General features: G+C 38.6%; 1 protein-coding gene across 9 annotated transcripts in view; it reads right to left on the bottom strand.

Moving 5' to 3' along the window:
- ADNP (activity dependent neuroprotector homeobox) overlaps nt 1-19,006 on the bottom strand; it is a 36,374-nt gene that overhangs the window by 11,576 nt on the left and 5,792 nt on the right. Inside the window, exons 1-3 of one of the 9 annotated variants that reach the window (XM_061127500.1) lie at nt 17,230-18,926; nt 6,923-7,000; nt 6,302-6,458 (exon numbers count right to left, since the gene is read on the bottom strand). The exons of 2 other annotated variants lie outside the window; for them this stretch is intronic. The gene's annotated coding sequence lies outside the window, so the exon portion shown is untranslated. Of the gene's footprint in view, nt 1-6,301; nt 6,835-6,922; nt 7,001-7,163; nt 7,180-16,219; nt 16,333-17,229; nt 18,928-19,006 lie in introns of those variants that run through there. 6 more of the 9 variants (XM_061127498.1, XM_061127502.1, XM_061127503.1 and 3 more) reach the window with 6 other exon arrangements.

Consider the following 19,006-nt stretch of genomic DNA (forward strand, 5'->3'; position numbering starts at 1 on the left):
CTGTAATACCACTACCATTTGTAAACCACGATCACAAAGTCAACTAATTCAACTGTAGTAAGGTAAGTTACTGCACTTACTATTCTAAAAACCAATATTAACTATGAAAAATGGGGGAAAAATGAATCTTACCAAACCCCCCAGCAATTTCTAGAAATCCTGTATCTGGATGTATCACCAGAACCCAGAATACTCGAGGCCAAAAGCAGCACGCGGCTCACTGAAACCACCGCCCAAGACAGAACTCCTGGCTGTAAAGCATGACCACGGCGTCCCCCGCACACGCAGCCGTGTTTTGCCGACAGACTGAGAAGTCAGTTCTGGTGCAAACTGATGTGCACTGAGGCCAAATTCACTATCCCTTATGGAGATTTCATCACTAAATTGTTTTGAACCATCTTTTTGATTTAAAAATTCTATTGCTTAATAAACTGATTAAAAAGAAAAAAAACTAGGTTCCCACAAACTTGGTCATGCAGAGAGAACCACCTGACAGAAAAGTGTTTCAGAAATAAAGGAGGTGTTCTAGGCTAATTCTGAAGAGACCAAGCATTACAATGAGCTCTGAGAAGAGACATCTTGTTTCTCCATTCATTTCATAAACTCTCCATGGGCCCAAATCCAATTCTTGTGGAACTTCCATGTTAATCCCATTTCACTTCAGAGCAGAGACGCAACCCAAAGACAGCACTTTCCGGTTTCCCCTGCCTCCTGGAAAAGCAGCTCAGCATCTTAGTGAAACAAACAGAAAGATCTGGAAATGTCACCACACACAGAAAACATTCTGGGGAGTCAACCTGCAGCTCGGGATAAAAGAAAACCCCATTTCCTACGGAGAATACCGGCATTCTCAGTGCCGCCCCCCAAAGGCTAACAAAGTTGTTCTAAGACTTCCCAGTGAGGGGCGCCTCACGCTTCATGGTGCCCAACGTTATCCACCTGCAGTGTGAGAACGTGAGCGTGTGCTCATTGAGGGAGCTTAGCTACAAAATCCTGCATATAAAAGATGATTATTTCAGCCATAAAGTAAATTTCTTCAGTTTACTTGAGCTGAATTAAACAGTCTTATAAGTAGTGACACTGCCTACTGGAAAATGCTGCACAGAACATGGTTCTTCTACAATTAGCTAGGAGGAATCCAAGTTAAAGTTTACACTGAAAGATGAAGAATATTCTAGGTTAAGATTGTAACTGTCTTCATAAGCAGATTTCTGACATTTCTAATCATCTTGGGAATTCTATCATCTGTCCCTTTCCCTGGATGAAGGTACCCTTCATGGAGACCATCTCCAAAATTTTGTCCATCTGGAGCTACAATAACACATTCATATGTGTTAGTATCCTCAAAAACAATGAACACCTCCTCTAGCGTTTCACTTACTGAATAAAACACTTTTCTCAGATATAAAGCAGGTACACGGTAGAGAAAAACAGTAAGTAAAGAAGGCTCCCTCCTCCATTTCCTGTGTATATTTCTTCAGTTCTATGCCGAAGAACAAGCCAAAGGTTCCTTGAAAGAAAGTCTGCAACAACCTCTATCAGCTATGTTAGAATTATTATGCGTGATTAGAAAAAGAACTCAAGGGGCCTATGTTTTTTTTAATTTTTGCCCAGCTTACTGCTTGCTGTTAAGAAACAACTTCAAATCAACAGCTTCCTTTGGGGTTCATTGATGTTATCTATTTGATTCTTGTTTAAAAACATTTAAAAGACACTGGCCTTTTCTTCACCCCTTAAAATCCTTTGAATTAGAAACTGAATCAAAGGGCCCACACCTTCCTATTTATTCTGTTCTTAACAGGGGAGGGAGGAGGACAGAGTAAATAGGCAGTTGACTGCCTGAGGTTAAGGGGTATTCTTCACTTCTGAATAGAGCTGAAAATATTTACCATCATTACTCTTAGGGAGGAAGATGTCTTACAATAACATCAAAAACTGTCTAGAGGTGGGCACTGAAAAGAATGCAGAGGGATGGGCTTGCTTTCCAGATCTGTCCCCAAGTGGCTAACCATTCTCATGAGCCTCCTAGGCTATCAGGATGGCCACCTTCATCAGGTCAGCACCACTATCCAAATACCAAGGAAAGCTTCCTTTAGCCAAACCATAAACTTCTGGGCTCACAGCATAAAAAAGGGAAAAATATCCAATTTAATAGAATGAAACCACTGTTCATCAGTCATTTCTGGAGCACTTTATCCATTTATGTGCTAAATATAGAGAGCTGAACAGGATACAGTTCCTCCCCTTCAACAGCCCATCACTTCTTGGGTATACAGCAGGCACTGGGTCACTGGAGGAAAGGAGAGACTCACTCCCCTCCCTGCCCAGCTTCCTCTTGGAACCATCAGAGCAGAGAGTATATGATTCTGGTTAACCAATTAGTGTTTTCTCTATAGACTCTGGTAAGTACAGACTTCAACACGTGCCCCAAACAGGGCTGACAGTGAGCGTGAGAAAAGCACAGAACAGAAAGCTCTCCTGCTGCTGCTGGATCCTCAATCCAGCTGTGCCCGAAAGACAGCCCTCTTGATCCATTCCACCCCCAAACTCTTCATAAACAAGAACAAGCACATGATCACTGTTGCTTACATTTTGGTTCATGGTGCTTGCAACCAAAAGTTTTGGTAGTGGGAAGTAGAAGAGGAAGTAAGAGGGAAGATTGGGAATTTTATGCAAAATAATTACATTTGTGAACTGGGAGTAGAAAGAACAGAGATTTGTCAGGAAGATACAATTATTCTGAAATAGCCATCGGTCCCTGGTTTCATTAATTAAAAACAAAAACACCTTATGGGAAGAGTAAAGCACTTTGTAAATTCGAAAAGATTTTGGGAAAAGCTCAAACCCTTTAATAATGGAATTAACATTTCTAAGTGTTTTAACTGAAGTTAAGTAAATTTTGGTTAAGCATATGCCATCTGATGAACTACACTTAAATCTTCAATTTTTGAGAATGATTTAAATTCACTATTGAATAATTCAGCCATATTCCTTCTTATCAATCTCTGCAAAATATACCCACACCTACTGAATTGGGCCAAAACACTAAAGTTTTTACTAATAATCCTGGCCAAATTTCCACTCAGAAAGTAATTCCTTCCACAGAAAGGAAGAGTCAGATGATTGAAGTGAAAATATGAGATCTGCGGCCATAGGGTACCGATGATTTAAAACCATATGAATTAGCTATACATAAGACTGATCAAGTGCATGAACCTCATCTCAAAAGCTAAAATACTCCTTTACACCAACTACAAAGAGGTAAAACAAAAGCAGAAAGTCTGTCTCATGAGGAAGTATCTATAGGTCAAATCTTGACAGAAGGATCATGATACATCAATGACTGTGAACTTTATTTAGGCAAAGCGGTCATTAACTGACAAACATAATCATCGCCATTTCAGAAATGAGCTCTGCCAAAAGGCTGACGTCTTGTCGCTGCACTCAGGCTGATCTGGGCCAAGAACATGGAGAGGGACCCAAAAGATGGCAGCGCAGGTTCAGGAGGCTGGCGCTGAGGCCCGCAGGACCTAACGCCCAATGGCAGGGCTTGTCTGTATACTGTGGTCCCTCAGCAAAGACACCGTATCAAGGACAGCATCATTTAGGCCCTGTTTTTAGGAGAAAAGCATTTATAATTGCACCATCAAAGTAAAAACAAAACAACAAAAAGAACCCCCAGGAAACCCAATGTTAAACCTCTGACTAGGCATACATAATCAAGTCAGGAAAGAAAAAAAAAGCCTCCAGATCAAACTTCTACAGGTTACATTTTAAATAACTGCAAGTATGGATCTAGTACAGCATTTTCCTGTATACAAATTCTTCATATTTTTATGTGTATTCTTACATGTTTCAAGTTGCTAATAAAAATATATGGTGCTAATTTAACAGGCCAGAAAATACAGAAGTAAAAACAGCAGTGTGTCCTGGTCTCCAGCGCCTGCAGGCGTAACTCTGCTACTTTATAAAATGTGGGAACTGAAATCTGAACATGTACTAGAATGACAACTACTACATCAGTTATACTGGTGAATGCAAATCTACAACTTTCATGGAAAAAAACATTTCTAACACTGTATTGAGAGGTAGACCAGACCAGGTTTTTGGTAAAACCTGAACATAAGCTGCTTAGTCTAAACCAGGGGTTTCCACTGCCCCCGCCTGACCGTAAAGGGGTGAAATCCTTGTTTTTAAAGAAATCTTAAGTTGAAATATGAAAAGGATAAAAAGTGGAGAGAGGGGCTCAGGTTGACGGAAAGAGGAAGAAGGAAAAGTTCTCCATCTCCAAGTCTCTCCTTGAAATAGTCACTTGTCTAAACTAAGCTCAAAATGCAAATGTATGCCAAGGTCACCCAAAGCATTAAATCTGATGGCTAGAGCAGAATTCCAATGGTTTACTGAAAATCTCCCCTGAATAAAATTACAGTCTTATCAGAATACGGTTATAGGAAGCCCACAGTAAGCCTAATAATTAGGACACAGTTTATACTCTTCTGTTTTCTAAACATTTCTACATTAAAGCTGTTAAAAAACAAAACAAAAAAACACCTCTCTGGAAACATCTTTTTGGTAGGGAGTGGGGAAGAATCAAAGGGCAGAAATGATGCCATTATTAGTGAAGAAAAAAAAAAGGCAGTGATATATTCTAATAAAAAAATCAGGAAGACATTCAGATACATACTACAATAGATACTACATTCAAATACACTGCAATATAAACAATTTTGGTTCTGGTACATCATCAACCCAAAATATGTAAGAAATTCATATCCTAAATACTTAAAACAATATTCCACTTAACGTTGGTGCAAGTATTCACATAACCCACACTGGGGTTTTTAAGTCAGTATTTGAAATTTCTTTAAACCACTGATCTAACTAAAAATATTAAGTTATGCTCTTTTCTAAGAGGCGCAGGCATTTGAAGAATCACAGGAACAGAATTAAAGCATCAGTTACTCCACCGCTACCCATGACGGCACTTAAAAAAGTGTGTGCTCTGTCTCTGTGGAAACATTTTGGACACGTTAAGTTAAAAACTACTCAGGCAGAAGGAAAACGTCATTCCCATATTTCTGTCACCCCTCAACAACATATTTAATACTGTAAATATCACTCACTGAGTAGAAGTGTGGTCACTATAAAACACTTTCTTTTTATAACCAATTAAGTGTTTATCTTTCCTGACTATTCTGGAATCCAAAGTGGTTAACACAGACACCTTACATGCTTTTCAGGATGTCACTAGCCCTACTTTAAATTAAGCCAGATGTAAAAAGGTTTATAAATTTGTATTTTAAGAAAATGAACCTTGTAAAAGCCTTTCTACAACAACCCGCTGATGAGTGAACACATCGGGAGCCTAGAGCCTACATTCAGTCTGGAAGCAATCACGCTACTCAATCTTTTCCCAAAACACAGACCCGAACAGAAGCAGCTTATCTTTCAATTTCCTATAACCGTGGGCAAAAGACCTTCCAGATGCCACAGGCTCTTCACATAAAAGGCAGCTGGGTCTCCTCCTTTTCCTCTCTTCCTCAAATCCCAAACACCACAAAACAAGTAACTGACTATCCAGGAAGAGAATGCTACTCTGGATTAGTGGATAAAACTGTGCAGCGCAAAAGTAAGTTTAGTCTTCCTTCGCACCAGAAATGCTCAGTAGTGTTGAAGAATTTGGAAAGCCCAGAGGGATTAGAAAAAGAAACTACTTTGCCAATGAAGATACACTTGCACCAAAGGTAAATTTAAATACTGAACATCAATTATGTTGCTTAGGATAATCATATTAGGACACTGTTAATAAAGACAAGAAACAAGGAGGAAATGTAACTAATTTTTCTTCTGTTCTTAACTACTAACTGAATTTTTTTCACTATTCTTTCAGTTTGATAATAAATTAATCAAGTGAAGTGACAAACATGAAACTGCCTCCACTTCAGGAAAAAAAAGGTTTTCAAGTTTTTAACCAAATCAGTTATTAAATCCCTTATAATTAAGTGGTAGGTGGACTGTATTTATGCAAGGCAAAATGACTGTATTCTCTAGTACGGATTCCTGTACAAAACTGTTTTATCACAGGGATACTTTTGTCCCCTTTCTATAAACAGTATGTGCCTCTTCCACAGACAGCTCTGCTCTAAGAGACTGGCTGCCTGACTGCTCAGTGTGAGCGAAGCACAAACCCCGCCAGGCAGCCTGCCCCACTTGGGACAGTTCTGTTCACAAGTTCACTCTACAAGGCTCTGAAATGCCCACAACTCCCAGTTCAGCCACGTAAGTCTAAATACTTAGTTACCTAACAGCCGTTCAAGTTTTTAAGACACTTTCTCCTTCCCTCTCAAGAGGTCCCCTTCTCCAAGTTAATCATGCTCAGTGCTTGTCACCATTCCTTCTGTTTTCACCTAGGCCAATCTCCAACAAAGGGGCTCCAGTCGGTCAATCTCTTTGGTGCCCTGTTAAAACATGGTTACTTCAGGCGTGACATGATCAGGCCAAGAGGGACAATGCTTCTCTAGTTCTCAATATGATTTTTAAACTAATGCTCCTAAAAGGTGCATTTGTATTGGCTGGATCCACTTTACACACATGACTACAAACAACCTCTTTTATTTTGGCATTATGTGCCACCTTTTTCAGCATTAGCTGATTAGAAAAAGATACTCTATTCTGAATACATGTCTGGTTAGAAAAGAAATAACTATCAACAATCTTTAGGCATCTTCTCATTGAAGGGACATGGACATACAGGTCTTAAGAAGGACAAAAGACTGAGACTCATATTTCAACTAAAATCAATTATGAAAATGCAGCACTTTGAATCACTGGGAAGAATCTAGGGTTTTACCTAAACTCTTCCTGTTTTACAGAGTAGCAACTGAAAAGCAACTGGCTTAAAGGCAATAAGCGTGTCACTCACAGAGCTGGGTCTCAAGGTCATCTCAAGATCTGGGATGCAGCGTTCTTCCTATTATCCATGCAGATGAAGCTCTGATCACTGACATTAATTAAAAGTAAACAATGCATATGATATACACATATGAAAGTGTCAAGACTTTAATACTCAAGGTTGAAATAACCATAAATAATTCAGTCACACCAGCTCAGAGATATAAGATTAAGAATGCATACATATATCTCAGGTTAGATGGTCCCATTACCTTCAAAGAAGTGAAACATGAACTCAGCTCTGACTGAGACCACTTGCTCCAAAGCGCTTTAAACATCACTATGGATTCTGAGTTACTAGATGGTCACATCTGAGAGACAGCTTTCTATTCAAGTTGTAATGGCAGTATCTTGCAAAATGAGAATCACAATCTTAGAATCCTTAAATAAAGCAACAGCTTTAAAAAAGCCAGATGTATATTCTAGGCCACCCCTATGATAATGAACCAGTTAACCATTATCATACTCAAAGAATGTTCTGAGAACTGCCTAGAAAAACCAGAGGCTTTGGCAATCTTTTTTCTTTTTCTAAAGGGCAAGGGTAGACAGGGGACTAGTTTGCTCTCAACTATCTTCTAAAGTTCAGGTTCCTTTCCCCTGCCAAATTCTGCTCATTACTGTTACAAAGGCAATTGAGAAATAAAAACATATGCCTAGACAAAAACTTGTACATGCATGTTCTCTGCACTATTCATAATATCCAAGAAGGAAAATCAACCCAAATCTCCATCAGCTGATAAATGGCTAAGTAAAATGTGGTATTATCGATACAACGGGACATGATTTAGCCATAAAAAGGAGTGAAATACTGATATATGCTCAATATGATGAACTTTGAAAATATTATGCCAAATGAACAGTCAGTCACAAAAGGCCACTTATTGTATGATTCCATTTATATGACGTTCCTAGAAAAGGCAAATCTCAGAGACAGGAGATTGAGGCTGCCTGAGGTTAGAGAGTTGTGGGGGCAGGAGGGGATAGAAGGTGCCTGCTAATGGGCACTGAGTAGCCAGGTTCCTCGTGGGGCGAAGGAAGTGCTTTAAAGTTAATTGTGGTGATGGCTGCACAACTGAATATACTAGAAAACACTGAATCATACACTTTAAATGGGTGAACTGTATGAAATATGAAAAATATTTTAAGCTGTTAACAAGCCTAGCATAAGATCACAAAACGTAGATAAGGCGATAAACAAAGACAAGACAACAGTAAACACTGGGGTATACTTATCCTTCCAGATTTTATGTACGCATAAATTTTTCTTAAAAACACACACACACAAAAGAAGGGAATCAAGGTATTTCATTCAGCATTTACTCACACAGCAAGAGAACCCACACTGCTTGGAAATTTTCTAAATTAAAAAGAATTATGCGTTCCAATATGGCAGATACTAGCCACACATGGCTCCTATGCACTTAAAACGAGGCTAGTATGAACTGAACTGAGATGCTTTAAACTTCTTCCACCTAACATCACCACCATCCATCTCCACAACTCTTTCACCTTGCAAAACTGAAACTCTATCTGCATCAATCTCTCCCCTCCCATATGCACCTGGCACCCACCATTCTGTTGGCCTCTAGGATTCTGCCTCCTCTAAGTACTTCACATAAGTGGAGTCATAAATACCTGTCCTTCTGTGACTACCTATTTTACTTAGCATAAATGCCTGTAAGGTTTATCCAGCTGTAGCATCATGTCAGATTTCCTTTCCCTTTCAGGCTGAATAATATTCCATGCTATGTATGCATGACATTTATCCATTCACCTATTGATGGACACTTTTTCTATCTTTCAGCTACTGTGAATAACACTGCCATGAACATGGGTGTACAAGCAGCTCTCTCAAACACTGTTGCTACATCACATGGTAACCCTGTGGCTCTGCCATTTACACTCCCAAGTGTACAGGTTTCAATTTCTTCACCTCCTCACCAACACTCGTTTTTCTTTTTGACAGTAAGCATCTTAATGGGTGTGAGGTTATTACTTTCATTATAATTTAAATTTGCTCTTCCCTAAAGATTAGCGATGTTGAGCATCTTTCCATGCACTTTGGGGCAATTAATATATCTTCTTTACCCATCTAGATTTGCTTTTAAGCATAAAATATATTTGATATTTCCAATGCTTAGTATGAAAAAAATGCAAAGTATCTCATAAATAACCTTCTAAAAATAGACTGCATTTTGAAATGACAATACTTTGGATATACTAGATTGAAAATTATTAATTTCACTTTTTATTTTTTAAAAAGTAGCTACTGGAAATATGGAAAAACCTCAAAGATATTACGCTAAGCAAAATAAACCTGTCACAAAAGACAAATATTACATGATTCCACTCACTTGAGACACTAAGAGTAGTGAAACTCACAGAGATAGAAAGTAGAAGGGTGGCTGCCAAGGACTGGCAGGGAGGGGAGAATGAGGATTTACTGTTTAACGGGGACAGAGTTTGCACTCTGCAAGGTGAAAAAAGTTCTGGAGATGGACGGTGGTAACTGCTGCACAATGATCTGAGTGTACTTAACAGCACAGAACTGAACACTTACAAGTGGCTGGCTAACGTGATGCATTAATTTTATGTCACGTATATTTTACCACAATTCAAGTAAAAAAAAAAAAGTGGCTACCAGAAAATACAAGACAAACAGTAGCGAATACAGGAGCAGATAAGGCTGTTACTAAATGTCTGTTAAGACTGTTTAAAGCTTCCTTTGAACAGGGTAGATCCTTTAGAGCAAGTCCTGAATGTAATAAAAGAACTCTGAAGGCCTTTACAAATTTCTAGACTATTTTGGACTATATTAAACGAGTGTCTCTCTGGTAATATATGAACGGCCTCCAAGCTGTTAAGTACCTAAAAAGAAAAATCTTAGTAGAGTTCACTTTCCTGGCAAAACTGCTTCACTCCAAGAGGTCAGGAACAGAGGAACGTTATCACTTTTGTCAATGTCAAAGACTGTCAAATTCACTCTGCCTTAACTAACAGTTTAACCCAGTCAGGGTTACTTTAATAAGAAGTTCAATTATTTTTTAATTTTTCAAAAAATTGAAATGATTCTACAGCAGGTAGCAGCGGTACAGAAATTATTTTCACATAATTTTCATGTATTAAACTTTCAAATCACCTTATCTTTCAAAAGACAGTGAGTTTCTTTGCTATCTTTTGTACAGGATAGAACTGCATTAGAGAGGTCCTAGGAAAAACAAAACAGGAAGCCTTTCCAAAGGTAACAGAATGCTGAAAATTTTAATTTTTTTAACAGTTTAAACAAGTATTGTTCTCTTTAATGTTGGTGTGGTTCATTAGTGGCAAACCGAGAATCTAATGGGAAATAAACAACCTAGTCCACCACAATATCAGTCACCAAAATTATAATCACATTGTGACTTAAAAAGTTTTATTTTAAATCCTCATCACAGGTGACCTTGAGATTTAGTAAAACATGACTTGAAAGTATAATTCATATAACTGATAAAAAGATCTTTATGTCTTTACATTATAATCACTATGAATAATTTTTCAGCAGAGATCAATTTCCCTGATCTCAACTGATAGGCTAAACAGAAAAATTAAAATTGGCAAGAAGACAAGGATGCCATCTCACTATTCAAAGCAAAGCATGTCCATTAAAACATTTTTAATGTTTTCCTCTGCCGTATCTCTAACATGTCAGTCAGTGGCCGGCACGTGGCACGCGCTCAGTAAGCGTAGAATGAACAGTCCCTGCCTACAAAGGGCTTACAGAGATGACTCCCTATATGCATACACACACATATACATACACATACGGAAAGAAGAAATGTGTTCAGATGCGTCACAGATTAAATGTTCTGAGGCTCTGTAAGAGGGACAGTTCATTTCGGCAGGGGTGGTCATGAGAGGGTGGAAGAAACTATTGCACTGTGGCCACTGTGTTCAGAGAAAAACCTGCATTTACTGCATGGCTGCTCCATTGAGCTTCTGAGATCTGAGGGAGCTCACACACACTGCAGACCTATCTACTCAATCTGGACAGTCTGCAAAAGAGCCAAAACCTTAGGTTTAAGATAACAAGATACGGGATGGGGAATACGTGTAAATCTATGGCTGATTCATATCAATGTATGACAAAACCCACTGAAATGTTGTGAAGTATAATTAGCCTCCAACTAATTAAAAAAAAAAAAAAAAAAAGACTAACACTTATAAAAAAAAAAAAAAAGATAACAAGATACAGAAGTGATAGCAGAAGGACAGAGGTAAAAAGTTGAAGCATAAAACTACAGGCGACATAAAAATTTGTTTTCCAGCAAGACTATATTGGTTTTATGGACAAAAATTCAGCTTCCGTTATCAGTCACATGTAAAAAAATCTCTCCCCCTCATACCTTTAAACTCCTATAATACAATAAGTAGGGTGACACAGTACAGTAAAATTTTGCCCTGCTAGAAAAGATGGTACAATGTAGTGAAAAATACAGCTCTGGAGCTCAACAGATCTAAAGATCTGTTTAAATCTTTGCTCTGTGGCTTACTAAGATTTGTGACTCTAAAAATGTTACTAAACCTCTGGAGGTCTGTTTCCTAGGCCATAACCAGTGTAACACCATTCCACTGTTCAAATGTCAGAAGAATCAAGCAAGATGAAGCCAATTAAAGCTTGGAGCAGTTATTACCTTAAACTAGATCAGAAGGTAGAATAACTCTGCAAATTATGAGTTCTTATCAGGATATAGTCTTTTAAAAAGCACAGACTATTGTTATTACTGAGAATCAGATGTGGTTGCCATACATGTTCCTGAATGCATTATAATGTGCATTTACACTTACACAGAATAGTGTTTTTATACATCACTGTGAGTCATTCATGTTAAGAGTTAGCATATTAACTTCACAAGCTCTGTGGCACTTATAATAGTTATGCAATAGAGTATCCACAAGTACCCAAAACAAACCTGGGTGACTTAGAAATACAAAGGTGTGATCTAGAATTTGCTTATAAAATACACGTGTACTTATAAAATTTGGGTTACTCCTCTGTTAAAAGGCTTTCAGGCAAAAACTAGTGCCTGTAACTAGAAACTGTCCCTTTTGAGGATTCAGATTTCACACAAGAAGCCTAGCTGTAACCATGAGGACTCTAATGGAACCAAAAGCTTTCAGGGTGTACTTCTCAGAGTGTACTGAGAGATGTACAGCTGGAGGGAAAAATGACATTTGATGGACAACAGAAAAGCTGACCTTTTATCAATTTTAAATACTAGAATTCACATAAAATTTTATTTGAAATGGGGAACTATACCTCACTGCTTGAAAAAAAGAGAAAATGATTGAGAACATGTCTTACATCCCAATCTAGCTTCAGGGAGGGTGTGAGATGGGAAGCATTTCCACATTTACTCCATTTTAACAGGCCCCCAGCAAGGCAGGGACACACCCTGGTGAGGGGCTCCAGCACGCGCTGCCTACACGGGAACTCCACAGCCTCGGGACTGCTTGCTGTCAATGGACCAGGTTTAAAAGATGTGACAGAGGGAAATCAAATGAATTCACAGGCAGGCCTAAGAGGACATCCAGATATGTTCATTTATAAGCATTCCAGAAGCACATCTAAATAGTCTAAGATAGAAAGTAAGTTATTTTCAATTCCTTAATAAGTCTTCCATGCTCTAGCAAAACTAGTCAAAACAATTTTCCCATAGTAATGGGAAATGTCTTTCTTACTATTCTTGAATAACAAAATACATAATTTCCTTAAATTACCTTCTCACGTTTTTCTAAGCTATCTCCTACAGTCAAGGCTTAGCAAAAGCATTCTTCTTACAGCAGGTTTTGCCACTTGATGGCTCAATCCTTACACTTTCCACCAGTTTTACTTTTCTGATCTCAAACCAGGATTCTTAAGCACTCCCTGCATTAGAACACCCCGAGTCTCACTTCATCTTTTTCACCCGAGCAAGAATTCCTAATTTCTGACTTAAAACGTACAGTATGTAAAATTTTAATAAATCCCACATTTCCACTAGATAAGAGGTTTCTTCAGATACGTTAGGTTTCAAGAGACCACTCATACAGGTCCTCAATTGTTGCCAGCTCCCACCAGAAAAGGAAAGCCTTACAAATTTTGAAGGGAAGCTCAAGTTTCCGTAAGCTCTTAAATGGGAGCATAGAGGGTTCAGAAAAAGCAAAGGCAGAAGGGCAAAAGACAGCAATTATCTAAGCAAAAATTACTGCTCAGAGGAGAGAAGGCACAAGACTGCCCTAAAACAAAACACTGGGAAAAGCAATAGACTATAAACAAACTTTCTTTTTAGATCCTTATACAGGCAACTTCAAACCTTACACAGTTGCTACTTCTTCAACTACCTACCACCAGCACAACTCTCACCCATAAAGAAGCTAGTGTAGCTAGATGCTTTAACTGCACAGCCTACTTGGAATCCTTGGGTGTTAGCTGACATCCAAACACAAAACATCACTATGAAGTTATGAAGCACTTGTATGGGTCCTCATTAGCCAAACAGCTCACAGAGGCACTATAAAAGCCTGTGCTCCAAACACAGGCCTGGGAGCCAGGCCAGACATGTTCCAAAGCTCACTTCACTGCTGCACACCGTAGTGCCTTGATTTCCCTACTTGTGAAACAAGGACAGTCCTGAGAGAATTGAGAATGGTTTATAAAGTGCTAAGAAAATGACACCAATATTAAAGGCTTCGACCAAATCGTATGTGAAATGACGTACAAACAACTGAAAGCTAAGAGACTCAATTACAAATCTACACCCTTACTGGAGAAGGAATTAGGATGTGGAAGGATTTGTTTTTAATTCTAAGAGATGGTCCATGTAGGAATCTCTTACAGATTCCACGCATGTTTTTTAGCTACAACTCAGTCTTAAACTGTGGCACATGTTCAAGGCTATCTTACCCTGGTAATTCTGTTCAGTCTTTTATGTTCTTCTCCTTAATTTTCAAGCCTTTATTTCTGGAACACTGGTAAAATTCTTGAAATATCAGTATTTCTCTAGCTGCTGTCTTGGAACTAAGCTAGGGATCAATAAAACCAAGGAGGCCTGTGACTACACTTAAGACAGAGGACAGGAACACATACATGGAGAGAAACTGTAACCAAGGACTGTAACAGTGAAAGGAATTCTGTATTTTACACTTATTAGAACAAAAATGTGCACCCCCTCATCAAAACTCACTTTACATAGTTGGCTCACATTTTACCTGTGACTTCCTGTATACAAACATATCCCCACACAATCAAGTTGAGAGAGATATATATGTATCTCCCAATTTGAGAAGCCTGCTAGTATGTAGAGAGCCTTTCCCTTCCAGTGAAGCAGAGGATGAACTCTCATTCCCAGCGACCCCTCAACTGGCAGATTATCAAAGACAGGTTGTGATCAAAACAAAAGTATAAGGGGCACTGAGACCGTAAGAGACTGAGGGAACCCAATCACCCATCCCCTCAGGTTCCAATGAACTGAATCAGGCAAACAAAAAATACAGAGTCACATGGAGCTGTGGCCACTCATGCTGGGCAAAACACGGGTGGCTGCTCTTATAAAGTGTCTTAGCAATCAAGGTGGAAGGTGCCAATGTATAAACAAGAAACAGCCTCTACATTCAAAATATCAATTCACTTAATTAGTGTGGGGTTTGGCATGTCATACCAGTTTCAAACACCAAGTTTCCAAACCAACAACATAAAATGTGTAACTAACAGAGATGCACATCAGCAAAATCTGGCATTTGCTCCAGACTTAACACCACAAGTTCTTATAGAACTAGGGGAGGAAAATCTTTGTAAGTTTACGTGATGCTAGCAACACATCAAGGTCTGTGAATTTAACTATAACTAACACATAGTAACATTTCTCTTAATGTTCATGCCTCTTAGGCAAATAAATGAAAATTACACTCTCATGGAAAATATTTCACCTTCTGGACGATATAACAGACTTGATGACATTTTTTAAAAGTGAAAGTCCTTTTGAAGCCTAGGTTGAACAAGTAGTTTATTACACAACAGTACTTGGGCACCTTGATGTAAGCTATGAATTAGGTTCTAATCTTATAAAATAAGATTTTTTTTTTGTATTTTCACATTAAAAAAAAATGTTTATCTAAAGTTCAGATTAAAAAAACAAAAAAAAACCCTGACCATTTAATTGATTTTTTTCCCCATGCGCTTAAATGTATTGTTTTTTAAACTACTTCTGGTATTTGGACCTTTTATTTGTATTTTAGATGTATATATCACTTCAACACTAAAAAAACTATCATATGTGTATATATGTATCTCCACCCATCTATTAAGAAAACCAATCTGCCAAGGTCTATGACAGCTTATGCAATTTGTTATTTATGCAAGGTTCTGAAAAGAAAAAATACTACTTTCAGAATAAATTCTCAAGTTTTCCTTTTATTTTTTCCCTACCCAAGGAGGGATCCCTACTTGCTCCTTTATAACAGAACAGTCCTATCTTCCTTATTAAACTGTCTTTTTCACAATTAAATGTGCAGTCAGAATGTGTACATTAACCACCAGATTGCTACTTAAAATTTCATAATACTAAAAAGTACTTTTAATATTTTCTAAAACTTACCAGTAGTTACACTTCAATATATAATGCACCTAATATAATTATAGTTCTAGCAAGCAAATTAAATAATAAAGACATGTAGGAGTGTATGTCACTAATAAAAATCAAAAGCCATTTTTATTTGATAAAGCCTATTGATTATTTGCAAATAAGTACACATCCATGGAAAGGTTTGTTCTGATCAGAGAATGTTTCAGGTTTTTAGAAGCTTAGCAACTCTTGAGACTGGGTCATCAAAATAACAATAATCTACAACTTACTTGACATTTAGTCTATTCAACATGGTGACATTTTATTTTTAATATAAATAGCATTATAACTTTCCCTGCACTCCGGTTTAAGGGAAAAAAGACAAACTGAAGTAAAACAAATTCATAACGGGTATGTTTAAAACCAATGACTTTCAGAATAAGCAGGACCAAGCATCTTTAGAGATTCACAGTCCAACTTCTTCTATTTCCTACATAGAGACTATAAGAACCAAAAACCAAAGATTTAGTTAGTTCAAAGTATAGCAGTCTCTAGTAAGGCAGTGTTACTAGGAAATTTTCAAAAAGGGCCAACTACAAAGGAGTATCTACTTAAAGTTCAATTAAATAGAATACCCATTCCCCACCCTCTAGTTAATTGAGGCTTTTTAATAAACCCTCACAGTTTACCTAAATTTCAGCCCTTCAAGGCCAACTGTTTCACCTTTTTTTTTGAACGCCAAAATCAGGAAACCTTTGAAATTGCAGAATTTATGCTTTTTAAGAGCTCACAGCAAGTTTTCCTGTAGGGGGAAAATGGCTATTACCACTAAGGACATCAGTTAACATTGTATCTTATGTGTAATTTACTAAATCAAACAAAAACACCTTCACAAACTTAGCCTCCAACATAACCCTCAAAGAACTTTATTCAAATTAGTCATTTAAAAAGTTGTACAACTCTATATCAAACACAAATTCAGATCAAAATTTTATCTACTTAGCAAATACTAAACAGTATTTAAAAATTACAAGTAATACCCATTTAGATTATATATCTGATTCTTCTAATTACTAAACAAATTGTAAAAGCAATTATAGTTAAGTCTCTAATGGAATACCTGAACCAAGCTGCCTCCTTTTCACTCACCAAAATGTTACTTGGTAGCAAATGTCCAATGAAAATTCTTCCTTAAGCATCAACTGGTTAACTATGTTTCAAAAACTACAACATTTATTTTCCCAAAGATTTATCTTGGTGAATCTTTATAAAATACATGCATCAAGGTCTTAAAAGTACCCCTGAGTGTCAATAAACATTGTCAATCTTTGGTAGCAAGTACATGTTCATGGAAACACCTGTTCTGATCAGAGAATCTTTATGGTTTCTAAAAGCTTAGCAACTCTTGAGATTGGGTCATCAAAATAACAGTAATCAAATACTTAAGGTACTTCATACACAAAGAGTGCAGAATGCAAATCATTAAAACAATATTAGCAACTTTAAAATTTTCTCTTAAACAAGCCACAAGTCATTTCTCTGTTCAGAACCCACAGCAGCAACCAGCTCTAACCAGTTCCTTGAGGAATGTGGCTAGACTGAAATTTTGGAAGTGTTGGTTTTGGTGGTGACCAAAGAGGAAGAAATCTCTGGCTTCCCTGTTGCTGCAGTTCCCACCCTCCAAAATGAATATACCCACCGGTGTGAATTGACAATGTGGTCCAAAGAGCAAGGCAGGAACGGAGTCCAGATCCTCAAAATGGTAGTACAGGGCATAACCACTAGGCCACCTATCAGTTCAGTACAAAAAGTACAACCCTGTGCATCATGGTGCAAAAGCTGGGGCCTAGGTTTCGCATTGTGCATCTCACACCTATGGAAATAACAAGAGGAGTAAAATCTACAGAAATCAACTCACCCTAAGAAGGTGGGTGCTCACAGAAGACTGATGTCAATGCTTTTGCAAAGGCGGTTGGCTACTGGGATAACGAATGGCAATTTCAAGTCCAAGGTTGGAAAGAAGGGAAAGTTTACAATCAACTCGGTTGAGTTTAACAGCGGAGAACTCAACATGGTCTTGATGTTTACCAACAAGGCTTTGCAAATCATGACACCCATCTACACGCTTAAGAAAATTACTCCCCCACTAAAATCTAACATCCCTCAAGGATTTTGAACTCTCAAAGAGTTGAAAAGACATGGGGCCATGAAGAAGGAATGAAATCAACAATACTCCCCCAAACCTGCTACTCTCAGGTTTTGAATTTTTCCCTTTACCATCTGACCTTGGAAAGATATGGTGACACATTCAAAGCTTAAGGCGGAAGAATTCCAGAGAAGGGGGAATCTGTGTACCAAGGATGTGCCAAGGTGATTCGTCAAGAACAAATGTGGATTGCTTAAGGGTCAACACTTTGAAAAAGTCAAAAGAGAAAACTTCTAAAGTGCAGGGTGGATACTTTAAAAGAAATAAAATCACTGCTCTTGACTCACTTGATCCTTCACCATGTTGCTGTCAGCTCACCAACTAAGTGTCAGAGTGTCTTGCTGGGTCCATTTTCCCATGGTCTGTAGAAGGCGCTGTGAAGCACATCCTGTTCTAGCTCTGGGGCCCTTCCCCCCTCTGCAGCCTTACCCAGTGCAGGGAATGCGCCCCCTACTGACTCCAACACTCATCGCCTTTAGCCGACTTGGCTGCGGTGCATTTTGGGTGGGGGCTGGTATTTTCTTCATGGCCATAAACCAGAAGCAACAATGCAGATTTATAAAGAAACTCCATCAAGCTACCCAGGAGATTTTTTCCCCCCTTTCATTCTGAAGGTTCAAGACACTGGCACAAGAAGCATCAGGGAAAGGGCTTGGGTCTGTGGGGATGGACAGAATTAAAATGGCAAACACAGGAAACAGTTTGCTTCTTTTTCCCTCCTAAGCCTTTGTCTGAGAAATGGGGTTATGGCAAGAAGTGTCCAGAGGAACGGGGGAATGCAAGAACATCAAGAAGACTTAGTGTGGTATGTGTGTGGCTGAAAAGAATATTAGGTCTTAGCGCCTGGACTTGGGCAGAAGAGGAAGAGAGGTAATCGCGCCTTTTCCAGCAGACAGGCATCCAGATTTGGGGGGGGGAGGGGAGGGCAGGGAGGCAGTCCAGAGGAAGAGAAGATGTGAATAAATGGGTGCTCAAAGAACTACTCCCCATTCATTGCACTAAAAAAACAAAAAACCCAAACCAAACTCGCAGCTTTCAGGATTTCCATCTTTTACCATCTTATTGCAAAGTTGGGGCTCAGAATGCTCGCAAGATGTGGTGCTGACCAGGCAGCTGCGATTGAGAAAAGGGGGTGGTGGAGGACTCCGTGGTCAGGATAGAAGGGAGCTGGCGTGTTGGGGAGGAAGGACCGCGCAGGGGAGGCAAAGACTTTCACTTCGTGCCCTGCATGCTCCCCGCCCCCCAACCTGTCCCCCTCCCCCAGCTAAAG

The sequence above is a fragment of the Dama dama genome, chromosome 23 (genome assembly GCF_033118175.1).
Source record: "Dama dama isolate Ldn47 chromosome 23, ASM3311817v1, whole genome shotgun sequence".
Taxonomy (NCBI): Eukaryota; Metazoa; Chordata; class Mammalia; order Artiodactyla; family Cervidae; genus Dama; species Dama dama.